This window comes from Coturnix japonica, chromosome 1 (assembly GCF_001577835.2).
Source record: "Coturnix japonica isolate 7356 chromosome 1, Coturnix japonica 2.1, whole genome shotgun sequence".
Classification (NCBI taxonomy): domain Eukaryota; kingdom Metazoa; phylum Chordata; class Aves; order Galliformes; family Phasianidae; genus Coturnix; species Coturnix japonica.
This window is the reverse complement of record NC_029516.1, coordinates 169,455,677-169,476,707: the sequence shown is the minus strand read 5'-3', so window position 1 is coordinate 169,476,707 and position 21,031 is coordinate 169,455,677. Positions and strand designations below refer to the sequence as shown.

At 36.3% G+C, this 21,031-nt stretch overlaps 1 protein-coding gene across 27 annotated transcripts in view; it reads left to right on the top strand.

Annotated features, from left to right (window-relative positions):
* DLG2 (discs large MAGUK scaffold protein 2) overlaps positions 1 to 21,031 on the top strand; it is a 964,547-nt gene that overhangs the window by 726,807 nt on the left and 216,709 nt on the right. The window lies entirely within an intron of this gene.

The following is a 21,031-nucleotide window of genomic DNA, read 5'->3' as shown; positions in this document are numbered from 1 at the left end:
GACACATAAATTATTTAGGATCTTTTGTAAATAGTAAAAATGTATTGTGATTATCCCCTATTACATTTATTTAACAATTTTAAAACACTCCATAGTAACAATTGCTTACTTTTTTTTTTTTTTTTTTTAATCCTGAATCAAGTGTTTTTTTAAATAAATGATCCACTCATAACTGTTGTTGCTTATGAAAGAAAAATGATGAAGCCTCAGCCTCAGTTTTCAAGTTATTTTGCATGGATGAATCTCTGACCTTAATAAGCACTAACACTCCTATAGACTCTCTTATGCCCTTTCCTTTTAATTTAATGAGGAGATTTCTATTTTGGACACTATTAATTAAAACGATTAGGAAGATGCACCTTTAGAAAACTGAGAGAGATGATTACAGGAGAAACTTAATCTGTAGAGGCACAAAATCACTACAGTTCAAGTGTTTAATTATGTAAAGTTACAGGAGCTTTTCAGGTTAAGATGGAATGCTTCAGGTTAGAGCTGCTGGGGTTTATTTCCAGTTGTGCTGATGACTAAATATGTTTACTTGAGCAAATAACTTAATTCTATTTGCCCTACTTTAGCTATCAGTAATCTTCTTACTCAGTTATATTGAGAAGGATAACTAATATCAATACACAGAAGTAACTAATATCAATACACAGAAGTTTGGGGTTTTTGTTTTGTTTTGTTTTTGTTTGTTTGTTTGTTTGTTTGTTTGTTTAAAGGAAAAATAAGTTTTTTTCTCTTCTCTCATTTGGGAAATATTCTGTACAGTGGAAATAGCCTAAGTCTAACGATATTCTTGGCTGTATTAGCCAAAGTATCACCAGCAGGTCAAGAGAGTTGATCTAAGTCACCAGTATTAAAATTTTCTTGCTGTCATGTTTACAGACATACTCACAAAGAGACATTTGGGAACTAAGGAGGAAGATGTCTCCTTCCTTTTCAGTCCTATAAGAAAGCTCTGAAATTCAGTCTCTAAAAAAGACAAAGCAAAAAATCCTGAACTTTGGAGTACCTATCCTATGCCATATTTAGATTAATGATAAAGGCTGGAATCAGAAAGTTTACAGAGATATCAGGTCACTTTTGGCTGGTTCTTGCTTGAGTTTTGGCCAATGCAGTCAGTCACTCAGTGTGGGGAGGCTGAGGTGAACTATGACCCTTGCAATTGAAATTTTGCCCGATGTCTGTTTCACCTGACAATGGTTACCAGTTTCTCTTTATCACACTCATGGAATAGCTTGGGTTGGAAGGGGTCTTAAAGATCATTTAGTTCCAACCCCCCTGCAGTTGGCAGCATTGCCCAGGGCCTCATCCAGCCTGGTCTTGAACACAATCCAGGGATAGTCTGATGATGCTTCAGATCATCTCACAAAAATCCAAGCAGTCCATTTATAACTAAGTCTACCACACAATTATGTTGCTTAAAACATGTTCTGGTCTATGAATGTATTCTAAAATCCCTTTGAAACAGTTCTTCCATCAAGATAGAGCACCCGAGGTCCGCACATGATGTTCACTGAGATGCATCAGAATATCAGGAGAAATTTAAACCCACATTTTTAATATTGGTTCCATTATCAGGTTTGGGTATATTCAGAACAGATGGCAAGTATATGACAGTGTCCCACAGCACAAGGGTGCTACAAAAGCAAGTTGGAGCCATTCAAAATTCAAATCTTGTCCAGAGTGCTGAAACTTAATAGCAATTATTACCTTATTACCTGGCAACTGTCTAAAGGCCAGTGTGAGAAATGAGTTTGGAGATTTCAGTTTCATTCCTGTGGACAAGTTTCTGCATCATAAAAATCATCACTCCGTATGTCATAGCAATTCCTAGACTCCCAGCTCATCAGAGAAGCCAGGAATAGATTTAACCTGGAGAACAAATTACTCTTTTTACCCCAAGAGAGACTTCTTCAAGCTTAGAAATGAAATATGACTGTGGAGAAAGGGTAAATAATGCTACCCCGTGGCTGCCTATGCAGTACTTGCTGGAGTAAGAACAATTTCCAAGGTTACATCTACACAAAAAAAAAGAGTAAGAAAGCTTGCTGATTAGAGCAGAGAGCTGAAAACAAAAATTTATCTGCACTTCTGGCAGGTCACATGACCCTTGGCAACTATCACCTTTCCTTCAAATTTGTCCAGTTGTGAAATACATGGCACACATCCACAGAACCCAGCAACCATCATTTAAAATGTATTTCCAGCAGGTGCAGGTAGTCATGATTTTTTATACTGCATAAACAAGTATGATCATTAGTACCAAATGTAGTGATAGGAAGCATGGTTCAAAGCAGGTGGGACCTCTAATTACATTGGTGTAATTTGTCATGAAAATGTGACAGAATTATAACAGCAGTAATGACCCTTCCCTCAGCCCTATGCTAGTCTTGTTTTACACTGCAGTTATCCCACTGGAGTAGTGTATTCCTGAATCAGGTTTTCAAATTATTTTCTATCTAATTGTCTATTTATTATTGTTTACTTAAAGTATGCATGTAGATTTTTGCAAATATGTCCGTTACTGTTGGTTTTCCGAGTTAAATAAGTTCTGAATTGGAGTGGAGGGATGTCTAAAATGCGCTTATGAAACAGAAATTAGGAGGTAGCAGTCCTTGCTGATTCTGTGCATGGCCAATACTAGAAGTCCATTCTTGGACACTGTTCTGAAGATGTAATAAAACAGAATAAGCTGTTTAAGCTCAATCCTCATCTCTTGTAGTCAGTGATTCCACAGTGCTTTACTTTTTCCTACCCAGAATCATATAATACTAGTTAATGGAATAGTCAGAAACACAGAAATACAGACTATAAAAACTCCTGACATGAAGGGATCCATCACCTCGTTCTAGTGTAAAATTTCTACATGTTTTCCCACTATCTGAATGTAATTGTACCTTTATGAGAACAAAATTTACTTGCTATGCTTAAGGGGAAAATTCACCTCAGTAGTTAAGGGCTAAAACAGTGAGAACAGGTTCTTCTGACATTTAATTATTTTTAAATGGATATAAATCACCATTAGAAAAAAAAAAGTAATCATGTGTTTATATGTTTCTCAGACTTGCGCAGAAATATTTACTGTGCATTTCCTGTTTCCAAAAAGCATTTGTTGCTATTTGAAAATATTGCCTGTATAATTGAAACCATTTGTTTGCAGACACTTCAGTGCGATATAAGTAATGACAACAATAACCATAAAAATTTTAAGATGCTTATTTAAATTTTAGCTGGACTGAAACTCTCAAAAGCACCTTGGGGGATGTTGCACATTGTTCCCTTATTCAGTCTGGTAACATAATTAGTATAGGGAGGCTTACGGCAATTGGGAAGATAGCAGAGAGAAACACCAAAATTGTAGGAGACTAAACTTTCACTTACCCACACAGAGCATTAATGTACATGCATTAAAATTAGCCAGTTGTTTTTAAAGACCAACTAGATTATAATAAACACTACCGTTATTTAAAGTTAAGCTTTCCTTTTGATGTAGAGACAAGTGCTATTTTTTTTTTCGTATTGATTTAAACTCATTTTCACGTAAATATATCTCTAAATGTTTGTAGTAGTTAAGAGACATGGAAGATGCTGAACAAAGTTTTAAAAATCACTCAGCGAATCAATATCCTGGTGAGAAAATTGCCAGTTGTAAAATGCTAGATGAGCTTTCAGATGCTCTCATGAGTCAAAGTGCAACTGATTTTCCGTAAAATACAGATTTGGAAGTACCTAAATTACATTTGAAAGTGAAATGTGAGCTACTAAGTGAATACAGGATGGGTTTACACAGGACAAAATCTCTGTTTAAACTCCATAAGGTCGTCATAGAATCACAGAATCATCAAGGTTGGAAAAGCCCTTCAAGATCATCCAGTACAACTGTCCACCAACCACCGACATTTCCTATTAAACCATGTCCCTTAGTATAACATCTAAACATTTATTGAATGCCTCCAGGGACAGTGAATCCACCACCTGGGCAGCCTGTTTCAGTGCCTGACCACTCTTTCAGAGAAGTTTTTCCTAATGTCCAATCTGAATCTCCCCTGGCACAACTTGAGGCCATTCCCTCTAGTCCTATCTTGTAGTTTCGTAGCAGAAGAAGCCAACCCCCACCTTGCCACAATCTCAGGTAGTTGTAGAGAGTAATAAGGTTTCCCCTGAGACTCCTCCAGAATAAATAATCCATTCCCTCAGCCATTCCTCTTAAGACTTGTGCTTCAGACCCCTCACAGCTTTGATGCCCTTCTCTGAACACACTGCAGAGCCTTGATGTCTTTCTTGCAGAGAGGGGCCCAAAGGGAACACTGCACGCAAGGAGCGTCCTCAACAGTGCTAAGTATAGAGGGATGATCACTTCCTTAATCCTTCTAGCAACACAATTTCTCATTCAAGCCAGGATGCCATTATGTTTGGCCGATCATTGACCTACACTCCCAGTTCCTTTTCCTCTGCCCAGTCTTCCAGCTGCTCTGCCCCAAACCTGTAGAATTGCCTAAGGCTGTTGTGGCCAAAGTGTAGGACCTGGCACTTGATCATGTTGAATTTCATCCCATTGGCCATCCCATTGCCCTCAGCCCAACTATCTATCCTGTAGTGATCCCTGTGTAGGGCCTTCCTACCCCCAGACCATTCCTGCCAACTTGGTGTCATGGCACTTCTGCTCCATTTCCCCGTTTGTATATTGAATTTTCCTTCTCTTCACCTCTCAAATGGAAAGTAGATTGAGTATGCACCTGGTGGAAAACTTTGCCAGGCCATTTTTAATTCCAGTTAAAGTAATTTACTCCAGCTGACTTGTGTCTGTTTTTTCTCACTGCACTACATGATGTGAGGAAGAGTGTCACAGCCCTTCAGGAAGAATATTTTAAAGCTACTTTAAAGCCATTTTGAAGTTATTTCTTGGGTTATGGGACTTACTACATGTTAGGCCAACAAAATAATCTGGTGATTACTTGAAAATGTTTGGTTTTTTTTTAATTCTGTTCTTAGCTTCTAATGATGTACCCATGCAGTGTTTAAATATGACTTCAGAGCTTTAATATTTGTGCTATAAATTCAGGTTCAGAATCACAGAATCATAGAATTGCAGAGGGTGGAAGGGACCTCAAGAGATTATTAAGTCTAACCTTCCCTACATTAGGATTAAAATTAATTAAAATGAAGTCACTGGAAAACACTCAAGAATTTTTTCTTGGTTTATTTTTTTCTGAGTTCTCTAACGAAGCAAAGGAAAAAATGTACATTGCTTACAAGCAAGGGTTACAAGCTCTACACATCCTTGAATTTTGTGGCAGTTTAGTTATGCAATTGACCTTTTTGGACTGGACCTAAATTTAGCTAAATTGTCATTGTAAATATGCATGTAAAATTTACTAATGTTTTAAGATCTTAATGAGTTTATTCTTCAGAAGGATTTTTAAAGAATAGCACTAAAGGCAAACAGCTTAACTAAATTTCTTCTCGCATTGCATGGAATTATTACTGCCTAAAAAGCAAACTGAATGGAAATGACAATATATTAAAATACATTTTTAAGTAAGAAAGGGAAGGAGTAAAAAATCTCGTCTGAATTCAAAATTAAAATTTCTATATTGTTAAGGATATACTAGACTAGATACATCACAGTCCCAAGGAAGATGCCAAGAGAATTTATTTTTCCACATTCCACAAGGAAAGTGGTTAATTGCACCGATAATTTGAGTTGATTGCAGTATCTTTTGAGGATCATTATATACTTGCTTTTATGGTGTTGAAATCACTGAAGAGGTAAAGTGGGGAGCCAGAAAAAGAAGATAACTCTACAGAGTGAGATTACATTATTATATATGGCCTCAAAGACCACAAATTACTTTCCATTTGATTTCAATGATTTCTAGCAAATCTGGATTCTGAATAGCAGAAACTTTGTCCTAAAGATAAACTTTCCTTAAAGCAGCCTGAAAACAACATAGGATCATAGAACCATAGAACCATAGAATCATAGAATCATAGAATGGCCTGGGTTGAAAAAGACGATAATGATCATCTAGTTTCAACCCTCCTGCCATATGCAGGGCCACTAACCACTAGACCAGGCTGCCCAGAGCCATATCCAGCCTGGCCATGAATGCCTCCAGGGCTGGGGCATCCACGACCTCCCTGGGCAACCTGTTCCAGTGAAAATCGTGTGTTACACTGTGGAAAAAGGATGTATCAGAATGCACACTTGAAATGCACTGATACTTCCTTAGGGGACTACACAGTACTGAAAGCACCACTTGTTGTTACCTGCTTGCAGAGGATGCATCTTCACGGTTTGATGCAGGACTGCAGATAAGCCTGAGCTGTCTCCAGATGAATTAGCTTGGATGATTTATCAAACCAGCCTGTTTGCAATAAATGCACAAACTGACAGTTGACTTGGCTATAGTCAGCAATATGTGTTCTGTTCAGTTCAGTTGCTGAGCTGATGAACATTGCACAAACTGTAATCAAGAATCAGCCTGTTCAGGATCCAATGATTCAGGATCCAAAATGTTGCAAGCAGGAGGACTTAGTATTTGCAACTGTGTGGCTATACAGGCTTGGCTGGAAGATGTCACACAGGTTCGGCTAGTATAAAAACTCATTTAGTACTGTCACTGCACCTTAGAGAAAAGAATCACTTTTCATTTTTTGACTCAGCAGCATGAGTAAAGGTTGGTAATTTTCCATATCAAAGCTTTACAATCATTTTGTAGATTCTACTACTTCAATTACAGCATAAAATGTCCAATTTTACAAAGATATCCAAAACTTTTGTTTTGTTTTGTTTTTTATTTCCCCCATTTGCAAATTCATGATTGTCTTTGAAATCTGAGGTGTTATATAGAATCTTGAGGCTGAAGTGGATGGTTGGTATGCACAGCAATTAGAATGGAAAGTGTGCAAAGAGGGCAATTTACTCCTGTCAGATCTAAATTCTAGTATATTCTTCCTAATGGATTTATCTGGTTTCCCAGATGCTGCTTGTAGTCATCATTCAATGAGCATTTCCATATGTATTCTATGGTTTAGCAGATGGTGTTTTGTGTACTGGAGGATTGTTCTTTGGAAGCAAAAATTCAGGACTCAAGCTACACTTGGCAGCGAGTAAACCACTGGAGTTTTTCAGCATGTTTCTTTTCTTCATCTTTTATATATATATGTGTGTATATATATATATATATATATGTATGTATGTATACAATTTTGCATAATGCAACAAGGGTAGAGTTTCCTATTTTGACAAAGGCAAGGTTAGGCAGCAGAGTTCCACAAAGGAAGGAAAATTACATTGATTTTGTTGGAGTTTGGATAACTCAAGTGCAAACATGTCAACACTTAACCATGAGTAGGTTCACACTTCCATGTCATAGTGTGTCAAGGAAATTTCATTCCCAATCACATGACATTTCAGTGGTTGCTTTGGTTACTTCTCAAAAAGTCGCAATCTATTTAAATGTATTGCTAGGTAGGTTTCCTGAAGAACAGCAACTCACAGAAAAAAATAATTCTTAAATCATTGCAGTGGTCAAATTTTTGCTGTTGACTTAAATAAGTCAAGCATTATGAATCACTGCTGAGTAGCAAACCTTAAAACACAAGTTCTAGTTATTAGTAATCATCACTGTGAGGAATATTTTTAATAGTTGATGTAGAATTGCTTTTTAGTATCTTTTCACACCAGATTGATTTAATTTTGTCCAAGTGAAACCTTTGTGTTTTCATGTTTAAGTCTGCCAGTTCTGCTACCCCTGTATTACCATTTTATACTGGGAAGAAAAAAAAAAAAAACAAAAAACAAACAAAAAAAAAACAAAAAAACAAAAAAAAAACTTAATTAAAGTCAAGTAACAGCAATGTAGCATTGATGCAAGTTATAAAATGACAGATTTTCTTTGGCTTGCCCACAGAAATAGTGAAGAGTACAAATTAGTTCTAGTCCTGCCTACCTAAATGTACTTATATTGCTTCTGTCATGGTAAGAGTCTGGGCATCTAATTTATCATTGTTTATTTAGGGACAGAGAGTTGACAAATAGAATAAATGGCTTTATTAGGTCTCAAAGGAAATTTGCGGTGAAGTTGGGAAGTTTCAGACTCACTTGCCAAAAGCAGTAATGTCACAATTCTACATAAATGGAGTCTGCATCAACAGTAACTATAGCTTATAACAGTAAGTATAGCTGTAATAGTAAAATACAACTTTAAATGAATTTAGATGCCTCAAGTCTGTAGAATGACTCCAGTTCTATCCTTGATCCAGGAGGAAAAAAACAAAAGAAAAGAAGTAATAAAATTATTCCACTTAACTTGGGTGGAAAAAATGAGCACTGTATACCCAGATATAACAGGTTAGTGAAAGAACTCTTTGATGTCTGTTAGTCCAATTATAATAACATAATGAAATAATGAAAAAAAATATTCAAACATGTTATTTATAATAGCAGACATCTTTGATAAGTTCGAAGAGAGGCATAGCATGGAATAAAATAATAATAATTTGTGAATTCTAAACACAAGAGCCTATTGCCATGGAATTTCCTGTCAATCTTGCATATGCAAGATTTGAAAATGTGGATGACCTTTCAATGCATGGGCTTATCCTCACACTGCCATTTGTATCATCTGAGTAATCTATGCTCTATAGGTGAAGAATTTCATTGATTGAAGGGTATCCATGAGCTCTCTGTAGAACTGTTTCAACCACAAAAAGTATACACAGAGAATTGAAGCAAAAAGCTGCAATGTTAGCTTAGTTCATGTGCACATGATAAACGCAGACACAAGATGCCCATCTCCAAAAATAGCTTCCTTGCAATGCAATTTTATTTTTTTTTTTATTGGTGTTAAATGGTGATGGAATTCTTTCCTAAATCATTGCTAAGAAAGGATGAGTTGGTGATATAGATCCAGCTGTGATCATCTTAACTGGCAGTCTCTGATTTGAGGGACTTGATGCTTCCTTGTTCCCCACTGTCTGTTTGCTATTCATACACTGTCCCTTAGCAATGTTTTTTCTCTCTCTGCACCCAGCACATTTTGTTCTTACCCATAATATTTGGGAACCAAAGCAAAAAGTTTCTTGCAGAGATAAATGATTGGTTAAAAGCAACAAAACAAGATTATATTCTAGAGAAAACTATTTATCTAATGAATGAAATCTGGGAGTGACAGAAGTAAGGCAGCATCTTTACCCTTCAAGTTAAAGTGAGATTAAAATAGGCCAAGAACCATTGATTTTCTGTCTGATTGAGGAGAAGTTTTTAATTATAAGTGATCCCTTCTGTAGAAGAAATGTTTGAAAAGCTTAGTAAAGGAAACTCAGGCTGTTGTCCAGGACTTATGTTATTAAGTGTATTAGCGTACTGGTGACATTAAATCAGTTCCCAGAAGTGTCCACAAATTGACTGTTTATCTTCTCAGTCACATATGTATGCTTGATAGTTCTGAAAATCTTTTGAGAAGACTTTATAGTGTTTTACTCAACTGATTTACCTGTTATGTTTGTAACTAAATGGATCACTTTAATGACTACCACAGCCTTAAAGTTCTTCATAAAATCTTTTCACAGTTCTTTCCTAAATAGCCAAATGTCTCTTTAAAGATTGGTTTTAATGGGCATGTTTAAATAAATAGTGCCTTATTGGTTAACATAGGGACATAAGGATTAGGCTAATAGAATATAAAAATTATCTATTCCATTGCTCATCTAATACAATCTATGTCCTATCGTCAAAAAACAGGCAAAATTAATGACTGTTGGGTTTGAAAAAAGTTGTACTGTTGTGTTGTACTATGGGAGATGCTGATGTCTGATGCTCCCACTGTAAGGAACCCCAGAAGGAGAAAAAGCAAGTAGTTTTTTAGTTATTTTTGATCTGGTTCTGGTGTATAATTCATTCTCAGACCTTACAGTGCAAAACGCTGCTTCCAGTGAAATGTTGAGTACCTCTAACTTCTATCTAATCCAGAAAATGAATGAATCATAGTAAATGTAGACTAGGAGCAGAACAGTTTAAGCAGTTGAATTTATCTTTCATTTGAAGATATATTCTATAAATTTCTGCATTTTCAAGTTACCATTCATTGTCTTGTTGTGTTGGTTTTTTGTTGTTATTTCGTTTGTTTGTTTGTTTGTGGTTGTTTCTTTCTATATATATTCTGTTGAGATGTCACTTACATGCACTGCGTTATTTCTGCTTTAGTTTTTCTTTTTACTTATTTCTGTGGCCTTTCCAGTATTCTTGTTTGGAATAACTGCACACGCAAACATGCATGCTGGGCTGACTGCAATGACAAAAAATGAGATTAAACAGCAGCTTATGTAGAATTGCATCCTCACCTCTGGTCTGCTTATAAAATGAGATATCCAACCCACATTCCCAGTTTGCATAGAGATAATGTATATCCGCATACTAGGGATAACATTATCTGAAGGTATCACACAGGTGCAGTAAACATTGTGTCAGAGGTAATTGCAAAATAAAGTGTGCTTTTCTGATTTTCAATTGTAATCATGATTTAATGTTCTCTTATAATTATTTTTGTTTTAATGAATATCTGTACAAGAAGCTTGGAGAATCATACATTGATAGAATAATTAATGTTGGAAAAAACCTCCAAGATCATCCAGTCCAACCATTCACTTACTACCAATGTTGCTCACTAAACCATGTCCCTCAGTACATCTAAACATTTCCTGAACACCTCGAGTGACTCAACCATCTCCCTGAGCAGCCCATTCCAGCCCCTGACCACTATTTGAAGAAGTTTTTCTTAATGTCCAACCTGAACCTGCCCTGGCTCACCTTCAGGCCAATCCGTTTCATCCCATCGCTGTTACCTGGGAGAAGAGGTCAACTGCCACCTCACCATAATCTCCTTTCAAATATTTGCAGAGAGTGGTAAGTTCTCCCCCAAGCCTCCTCCAGGATAAATAATCCCATTTCCCTCCGCCACTCCCCTTAGGACATCTATTTCCCTCACTATCTTCATTACCCTTCTCTGAATATTGCTGCAGGGCCTCAATGTTTTTTTGAAGAGAGGGGCCCAAAACGGAACACTTGAGGTGCAGACTCACCAGAACTGAGTACAACTCCCTGCTCCTGCTGGCTGCACTATTGCTTATACAAGCCAGGATGCCATTGGCCTTCTTGGCCACCTGGGCACACTGCTGGCTCATGTTCAGCCAAGCATTGACCAACACCCCCAGGTCCTTTTCCTCTGCATAGTCTTCCAGCCATTCTGCCCCAGGCTTGTAGCATTGTTGTGGCCAAAATGTAGGACCTGGTACTTGGTCTTGTTGAATTTAATCCCATTTGCCTCAGCCCAGCAAACCAGCCTGTCCAAATCCTTCTGAAGGGCCTTCCTACCCTCAGGCTGATCAACACTTCCTGCACTCGTTTTCTGGCTGTTTGACCTGAACAATTAGTGTAATTAGTTGCAGTACACACATAGGAGTTAATAATCACTAAGAAAATAAATTTGGTCTTACACAAAAACAAAATTAATATCCACATTTTTTAGGAAATGTTCTTCTTGTGCAAATATAATGATATGGAATCCTATGGGATATAAAAACTTTTGTTAATGGCACACTATGATTTGGTGTCAGACAGTTTTTCATTGCCATTTTAAATGACTAATTAATTGTCATCACCCATATGCTTTCCCTTGAATGAGAAAAATTCAGTGCAATGACTCTGCCATGAAAAGAATCTTGTTTTATTTTACTTTGAATGGAGATGGATAGAAACTTTGCAAATTAGTTTAATGGGTTGCAGTTACTTGAACTCTATCATTAGGGTTATTTATCTATTATTGCCTACTCTTTAAAAAGAAGTTGATGCAGTATAAATGTCCTACAAAATATATTTGAATTGCCATCTTCTGTACAAAGAAAGTCAGCCCTCCCTTGAGGAGAGAAAGATAAGCAAGTTTACTAGGCTTTAATAACAGTGTGGAAAAAAGTCAGTATAACTGTTAAGATATAATTCATTCATTTTGTGAAGATTGATCCAGCGTAGTTCTGTGTTGAAATCTTCTAATACTTCCCTTTTTTGGAGCCTGAATTGGAATTAGGTATCTAATTCTTAAAGGGAAAGAAGCTCTCAAAATTTGTATAAAAGGTATTCGTAACTTAGAAACATCTATGGGCTATTGCAGAAAAGTGCCTAGAAATACGAGATCTTTCCAGATTTTTCTGTTGTCTGAGTGATTAACCATTTGTTTTCTTGTCTTCCTAATTGTCTCCTGTAAAACTAAACTGTGACCAAAATTATTCAGTTAATTTAAAAATTCTAGTATTAGTTTTTACTAGCTGTGAGCATCAATATGATACTATAAGTCAGATGAGCTCTTTCAATGTGAAGTTTGGGAGTTTTGCCCTATTTTAAGTTTTTTTCATTATAGGTTTCTTAAAACCAGTTTTTCAAACCCTTGCTAATGCCTTTTGACACTTGTTTCTTTAAACTGGATAAGGATTTTGGCGCAGACCCTTGGTTCATTAGTGGCGCAGAAACCTAATAAGCTTTGTGTGCAGTAAATATATTTTATTATGGAAGCAATATAAAACTTTACAAACATATCAACAATGGTTTTCTGAGGCACTCAGTGCTGTATACTGATATTGCCACAGAACAGATACTGATGGAGACTGCCCTCCATGCTCCCTGGGTACCCACTGACCACACACCCTGCAGCAGAGGCTCAGCTGTGGTGGCACTGGGCCATCGCCTGCATCTCTTGGTGCTGAGGGCAAATGCATTTACACCAGCTGTGTGCAGTGAGAAGGAGAGCAGGCCAGCAGAAGGGCAGAAAGTCAGGGAATCTGTGTTTCTGCTGGAAAATGTACATTTTCTATTCTTATGCATCCAAATCAAAGAACTACATCATATATATTTATATGGCTGCATACATTATTGCTCTACATTTTTAATAGTAAAAATGCTGTCATGAATTTGAACAGGGTAGATAATGATGAGTGAAAAATGAGCGAGAAGCTGAAAGACTCCATCCAGTTATGCAATGCCACAAGCTCTTTTTCTCTACCCATGAATTGTTACATCATTCTAATTATTCTGATTATTTAGCCTCTCCAGACATTCTTAATACAAGTCTTATTCTAAAGCAAATCTTTCTTTCTATAATATTGCAGAGAATCTGAGTGATTAAGATATATTTATGTATGGAAGAGTATTTTCCTTTCTTGAAACTGATTCCTTCTTAGTAACAGTGCTTGCAGTTGTGTCATAGAGAAATCAAACAATCAGCAATTCTCTGAAGCCCTGTGCAATTCACAGGAGTGTTAATGCTTGGAAAGCACTAATGCTGGAAGAGAATTAAAAGTGATAGCCAACAGTAAAAGAGGTAGAGCATTCAAGTGCAGCAGCAAGGCAAAAAAGAAACTGATGTTGGATTGCAAAAGCATCATATAAAAGGCTGGGGAGGAGGATGGCAAGAAGGATGACAGGCACTTTCCTCACAAGGAATTGGAAACTAGCATCAGCAAGGCACTGGTATCAGGATATCAAAGAGTAAAGGTAATTGGAGCCCGTGCCGAGCACATCAGGAAGCTTTCAGTCATTCCAAAACAAATATTCCATATTTAAATTCATGAAAGCAGCACTGCATCATCTTCCTCAGCTGTAATTAGAGCCAAACTCAGTTATTGTGTTCATGTACTATTTCTAAATGATGCTGCTTAAACAAGCAGGAAGATGAGATTTTCTGTGCTCTTCCATTCCCCCTTTTTTTTTTTTTCCTGTGTACATATTTCACTTGTTACAAACCTTTTCAGATGAAAACCTCAATCCTTCACTGGTAAAATTATCAAACTAATTTCATCAAGGTGTATTTCAGCTCGCAGATGGATCTTAATAATTCTTCACATCCATCACAGTAACAGTAAAAACAATAACAATAAATAGTAATAATAATAAAAACAATTAAGAAAACTGAGAGTCTAGTCATCTCTTCTCTTTTAGTTTAAAGCCATTCCCCTTGTTCTATGACTATCAGAAAATCTAAAATAATCAGTCCCCCTCTTCTCCAAGCTAAACAAGCCCAGTACCCTCAACTTTTCTTCATAGGAGCGGTACTCCAGCCCTCTGATCATTTTAGTGGCTCTCGTCTGATTGGTATGAAAAGGGTAATTTTAAGCAAAATTAAAAATGTATCACATATGAGTCATGGATACGTAGCAGCAAAGTCTGCAAAAGAATAACTTCTGAGAAGAATGAGGTACCATGCTGAGTCATTCAGCCAAGTCTCATGTCTTAAAACGTCTGTTCTCCTTAATTCTATGTAGGTTTGTCGCTGTATGTTTTTTGTACAGTCTTCTGTCAGGATGCTTAGTTTACACAGTGCTGTTTCCTTCATAGTCCTGTGGAAGTTTGTATTTACCCTTTGTATAAATATTTCACTATATGTGAAACTTCACCAGCAGTAAAACATCTCCACTCTATTAAATAGCACTCCTTTCTTTCAGTCCCCTGCAAATCATCCCAAATTTCTTCAGCTGTTTTAAACATTATGTTCACTGTAAAATAGCAATCCCTTCTCAGATAAGCATATTTTCTATATTTTAAAGCTTATCATTATCTCCTGCAATTACCTCAGCCACTAGGAAGCAGATTTGAAGTCAGTGGATGTTTCACCACTTTGAAGGCAGGTGCTGACTTAGACGCACTGTAAAAAAAAGCTGTATAATTAGCTTCGTTCCAGAAGCTGCTGCAGTTCTGAAGTGCTCCTCTGAGTCACAGTTTCACCTTGCATTCTTCCTTATTTGTGTGTGATGCTGAGTGCTGCAATAACTCAGATACTTTAAGTTGTTAAATGTGGCTTACCACTTTTCTTTGGTTACTGTGTGGGGAAGGAAGGAGAGAAGGATGAGGTCAGCAATCATGTTGACTTCATTGTGCAAGAGAAATCACTCCAGAGGACCTGAACATAGATCATAGAATCACAGAACTGAGTTGAAAGAGACCTTTAAAGGTCATTGAGCCCAACTTCTCTGCAATGAATAGAGAAAATGTAGCATGCTCCTTTTTCAATATATTTGTAGGCAGTGACTGCCTAATCTTTTGTTGTTTGGTGTTTTTTACTTTTTTCTACTGTGTAAGTATTTAGCCCAGCAATACTATTTGTATAATGTCTGTAGAGAAACCCTTTTTGAACAGGAGTTATGGCTGCTGAGTCACTCCCCAAATCCTCTCTGTATGTGCCTGTATATGTAAAGTGTTATAGCTCACGTGTGGCTATATTGCCTAAGGATGATCTGAAAGTTGCAGGGTTGAATGTCCTTTTCTCTGAGGCTTCCTATCTAGCTTGATAGGAGACTATCATCTGGTTAGTTTGATACTTCTATTATGAGTCAGTAACTGTCAGAACCGGATATCATCAAGTTGTTTGTAACTGAGATAAAATCAATAACAGAAAAATAAAAAGGGAAAAAGAAAAAAGAATATATATATATATATATATATATATATATATATATATATATAAACATTCTCTGGTCTTCTAATTAATCCCAGAGGAAAGCAAAACCTCATTTAAGTTAAAAGTTTAGCTGTCAGCAGCTAAGAAATGTTGATTTCACTCCACAGAGATGAATTTAGATTCTGCATTAATGGAATTAAAGGATGTTGCCTTTTTAAACTTACATCCATCAAAGCAAAGGTTTGCAAACTGTAAACAACTGCACTGCTATGTCTAGTCCTAGACATGCTGACAGTGCATCATAAAACCTATTAAAGTGGGTTTTCTAGTATTCTGTGTGTGAAAAGAAAACGTGTCTTTATATGAGTAAAAGACATCAGGAAACATTCCAGATTGTAGCAGCCTTCTTTCTTCCACTCTCAATGTGTAAACAGGCTTTGGGATTCCCTCTGATTTTAGTGACATGTGGACTGATATCTTAGTATTGGTCTGTCCTTTTCAGTTGCCAAATTGCATTATAGAAGTTTAAAGTACAATGAATGTTTCCCTGATGTGATTCTTTCACTCCAGGTGGGTGTTTCACTGGAATGTTGTGTATTGGTGAAAGTGTCACACTGTGAATGGAAAGCAGTTGTTCCAGGGGTCCCTTGGAAAGAATCATAGAATCATAGAATTACCCAAGTTGGAAAAGACCTTGAAGATCATCAAGTCCAACCACAGACTAACCATTGTACCCTAACTCTAACAACCCTCTGCTAAATCATATCCCTGAGTACCACAGAAAAGAAAAAGAAAAGAAGCATGTATGAGGACCGACACAGCAGAAATGTAATTAAGGCTTCCTTGGGCTAGTATAGAATCAGAACTAAGGAGACTGGCTATTTCTATCCTTATTTATATTGCTATTCTCATAATAAAGATTTCAAAATTATGTTGACACTAAGTTGCTCTGGTTTTAGTCTTTAGAAAGACATGAAATGGCAGACTGTGCCAAAAAAATGAATCTCAACAAAAAAACAGCAAAAATATGACTAAATACATCGAAAACAGATTAATTTCTACTCTCCCTATTTAGAACCTTATTGTTGTTTAGAATCTCATTCTTTGTTTCCTCCCTCATAGGAATTTTCTAACAAGAGTATTACATACTCATTGTCTCAAAGAACTACAATTAAATGGAATTAAATTCAAAGTGGTATTTTTCAGGGATGAGTCTGTGAGATTCATTTCTTCAGGGAAACCCCATCTTTTATGGATGGAGTACTGAGTGATATATAGAAATGTTATTACTTATGTTACTGAACATCATTCTGTATCATTTCAGAAAATAAAATAGAGCACTTTATAAGCCTAAATGTCAAACTCTGACAGTGTAGATCTGTGAGTGGAAAAATATGCTATTTACCTTCATGCCTCGATTCTCTTGTATGTGTCTGTGTCTAGGCATTTATCATAGAAATGCTGTTGGCTGTAACTCATTAGAAGTTCTGTTTTGTGCTATAAAATGTGTGGTACATGATCTTTGGCACACGTAAAAGTGTACTGAGCACTTCATGGAAATCTTTCAGCTCATTCTACCAGTCTAGCAGAAGCTAGGAACTTCGTCTTTTAAGTCATTCAGTAAAGAATTATACAAAACTATTATTTTTGTCTAGGCTACATAGCTATTTGTGTCAAATATTGGGAATATGTGTTTTTAATTTGTAGATCTAATTGTATTCATGACCATTCCTTGGCATAAATTTGTGCTGAGCATCACATTTTATAAATGACACATAAAAATAAGTTTTCACCAGTTAAGATGTATTTTCATCAAAAGAGGCTGGGATTTGATTTGATTTTTTCACAAATACCTAGGATTGGAAAGTGATTGCTAATGAGTGGAATATTGCTAATACCTTGACCCTCCTGCTTGGAAGGGGTGAGTTATGAGGTTCCTCATGCAGATCTGCAGAGCTACGTAGTCATTCCAACAGAACACAGAATTGAAACTACGGCTTTGATTCATACTTGTTGTGGAATTACCTTACTGAAATAATATTTGAAATAATAGAAAATAATATTACTGTCCATCTAGTTATTTTCTTTTCACTCCATGCTTGATGCGTGGTGAGGATTTTATATTCTCAGGAATTTGCTTTTCCTTCTGAATATTTTTTTTTTTTTTTGCCAGCCTGCAATTCTTATGTTGATATGCTGCCACTTGCCCCAGTCATAACAGCTGTGTGCAGGGGTAAGCCCCAAGCAGAGGTGATGGCACAGCCCAAATTCTGAAGTGGCTTAGGAGAATGATGAGTGAGTTCTGGGTACCTTGCCCTGCTCCTGAGCTCTTACATATCTGATATTCTGAAAGGGATGAATTGGCAAAGCAGGGCTCTGGAATTGGTTTACAATGGACACCACAAAAGAAAGAAATTCTGGAAAGGTTGTTTGCAACTATTTTCCTTATTAAGTTTGTAATTAGGATTTTTAATAACCCATCTAAGTAGCAAAAATATTCACAATTATAGATGGAGAAGTATGTGAATGTGGAAATCTGAGAATAACTTGATGAAAGCACAGACAATACCAACTTTAGCTCTGGGTATGCCTACATTTAGAAAAGTACTTCTTTCCACATCAGATAAGATTGAACCATGTCAAACAGCAGATCATTTAGAAAGATTGGGAGTGGGAGTTTCTGTCAATTCTGTAAAGGCTATTTTGAACAGTGTATTGACAAAAATCTTATTTTTTATTGGACCGTTATATAAAATGATTGGAAATAGTGATTTGACAGATATGTCGTAACCTACAGGTTTTGCACTAAGTAGCCTAGGTTAAGTAGGCAGTTGTATTCATCAGTCAAATTCAGTACTGCTGTTCAAGTGGGGACTGAGAATCTATCACAGCAATTTGGTTGGCCCCTTTCTTTAGTTTGACTCATTGACTGTAGAAGCAATAATTCACCATTCCTCAAATTATTTTAGTGAATAAAATCCATTATTTTATTTGCAACATCCGAGCACAGTTATATCGCACAGTTTTACTATTCCATAATTTTTAATGACTATGGATTATTAATTATATAAAAGGACAATTATTTGCTTTTAGTACTTTGCAGCTGAAAATTCTGCCTTTAATGCTCTCATAGTTTTGTTGATTTTGAAGCTGGTCAGTTTCACAATTATATCCACTGATAGCAAAGTCTTTTTTAGGAGGAGAAGTAAAGTTTTCACGGGTCAAGACAGTTCACCTTGATGTGGCTAGATGTAAATATTTCAGCTATCCTCATAACAGCACAGCTCTACTAAGGAAAACTGCTTTATTAACACTTAGCTTAGCATCTCTTTCCTATGACATTACTGCCCTGTAGAACAGAAGAATGTTACCTAAGAGTGAGAGGGTCAGTTCGGATAAATGTTGTGTTATATTCAAATACGTCTGAACTATTTACTCACGTTTTTGCAGGAAGCCTTAAGATGCTACCTTGCCATACCTTGTTAATGGACTTTCACTTTCATCAAAATATATAGCACCTGTTGCATGTATTGGAGCTCCTTTCTTAAATTATCCATTGTGGGTTTGACATTGGCTGTGTAGGTCAGGCTTGGCTTTGCCATCTTTCCTTTAGACACATGCCATGTGACTTAGATTGCTACCACCTGTGAGCAGGTGGATGCTCAACTTTGCCTGGTGGAACAGTTAAAGGAGGCTTCCTGGGGAAGTGGTGGAGTTGCCATCCCTGGAGGTTTCAAGAAATGTGTGGATGTGGCACTGAGTGAAATGGTTTATTGGGCATGATGGTGATGGGACAGTGGTTATATTAGATGGTCTTAGTTGTCTTTTCCAACAGTAGTGATTCTAGGACTGCCCGCATCGTCATGCCTCCAATCAGTGGGATTCTTTCTTTAACAGCCATACCTCTCGCTGCAACATAAGGGAGTACCATTTCTGAATGTCAAATGTACAGGGAAAAATGGAGATGTTATGGCTCTGCTGTGCTACTTTGTCTAACATGTATGGGAGAAAGTTTATGGGGAGGCTGTTCACTTCCTTGGTCATTTAGCTGGGGAGAGTTTACAGAGGAACATAAGGATATGCGTTCCCTTTCAGTTCTGTAGTAGAAGATGGACAGAAGATAAGTCATCCTAATTTTAAAACTTATATGAATGTGTAAAGAAAGCAATTTAATGCACTTCTCACTATAATGTGAGATTTTAACTATCATTCCTAACATATTATTCTACTGTGTTTTCTGACTCAACAATTCGATTCAAACTGTGATGTCAGACTCCTCATACTCCCATGTATATTGCACTTTGTAGCAGACAGAAGTAGATAAGCTGATAAAACTCGATAGTTTTTCTTATAAGGGGAATATACTTTCCCACAAACCTTCTGAAATACTCAGAACAAGTCTGAGAACAGCAGTTTACTGACACAAAACATGAGCACAAGGGCCTCAAATGAAAGAATAAGCAGGTAGCAGATCATTTGTTTGTCCTGCTGCATGACACCACTTGTCACAAATCTATGAGAAAAATCCAATCTTTTCTGCAACACAGACAATTGTCTCTGTGTTACAAGGTAAGAAGCACGTAAAATGGCTTCATTATTTGTTGATTCTGAATGACTTAGCTCTTACTGAGAGTAAGATCTGCTTCCTTTGAGCGCCTTGAGTGGTATACAAAGCTTTTAAGCAAAACAAAACCTGTAGTTAGTGGAATAAATTATATAAAACTAGGAAAGTTTTTTTTAAATCTGTAATTATTAATATTTAGCCTCTCTATGTGATGTAGCCATTTAAACTAATTATAGAATACATCCAAACACTTCTGTTTTGGTTTTTTTTTTCCTTGCTTTTTTTCTTTGGAGGCTCTTTTGTTTGTTTTAAAACACACTGTCTTGGCTAAGAAATACAATTTGTTGAAGCTATCTGATTTGTTTTTATCCATTTATATTTTCATAAATATTAATGTTATTTGCAGTAGCACAATACTGAAGTTAATATTTTCTGTATAATTCATTAGGCTTGTAGAAGCTATCTTTGATATTCCAAACACAGCATAGGAAAGCAGCCATTAGTCATTAGGACTGTCAATCAAAATAATTTCTTATTTCACAGATCCTGCATTTTCCAAAGAAAACACTTTTTTTTTTTTTTATTCATTATATCGTGTCTTAGATTGATAAAATTTCATATGGTAAAACTTAAGCTACTTAAAATCTGATGGAAATAGTGAATGTTGATTGAAACTGGTTAAATTCGATGTTAAATTACAATGCAATGAGTGCATGTCTTTTTTCACCAAGCATTCTGGTTGAGAAACACTAAGAATTAAACTGATAACTTCATGCTTTACTGTTTTACCTTCTGCTCTCAAATTAACATGTGTTTATGGTTAATGTATTCTGCAGAACAATTACCTTCTGAGTTATTTTAAGTCCCTGAATTGTGTGCATGTATTAATCTTTTTTTAAAAAATGAATTAAAAAGACAAGAGGGAATTAATTTCTTCCTTGTAATTTCTTGATGAGGAGTGAAATCTGATATTAAAGGAGATCAGCCAATTCTTTAAAAAAAAAGTCTCAAAATGTCA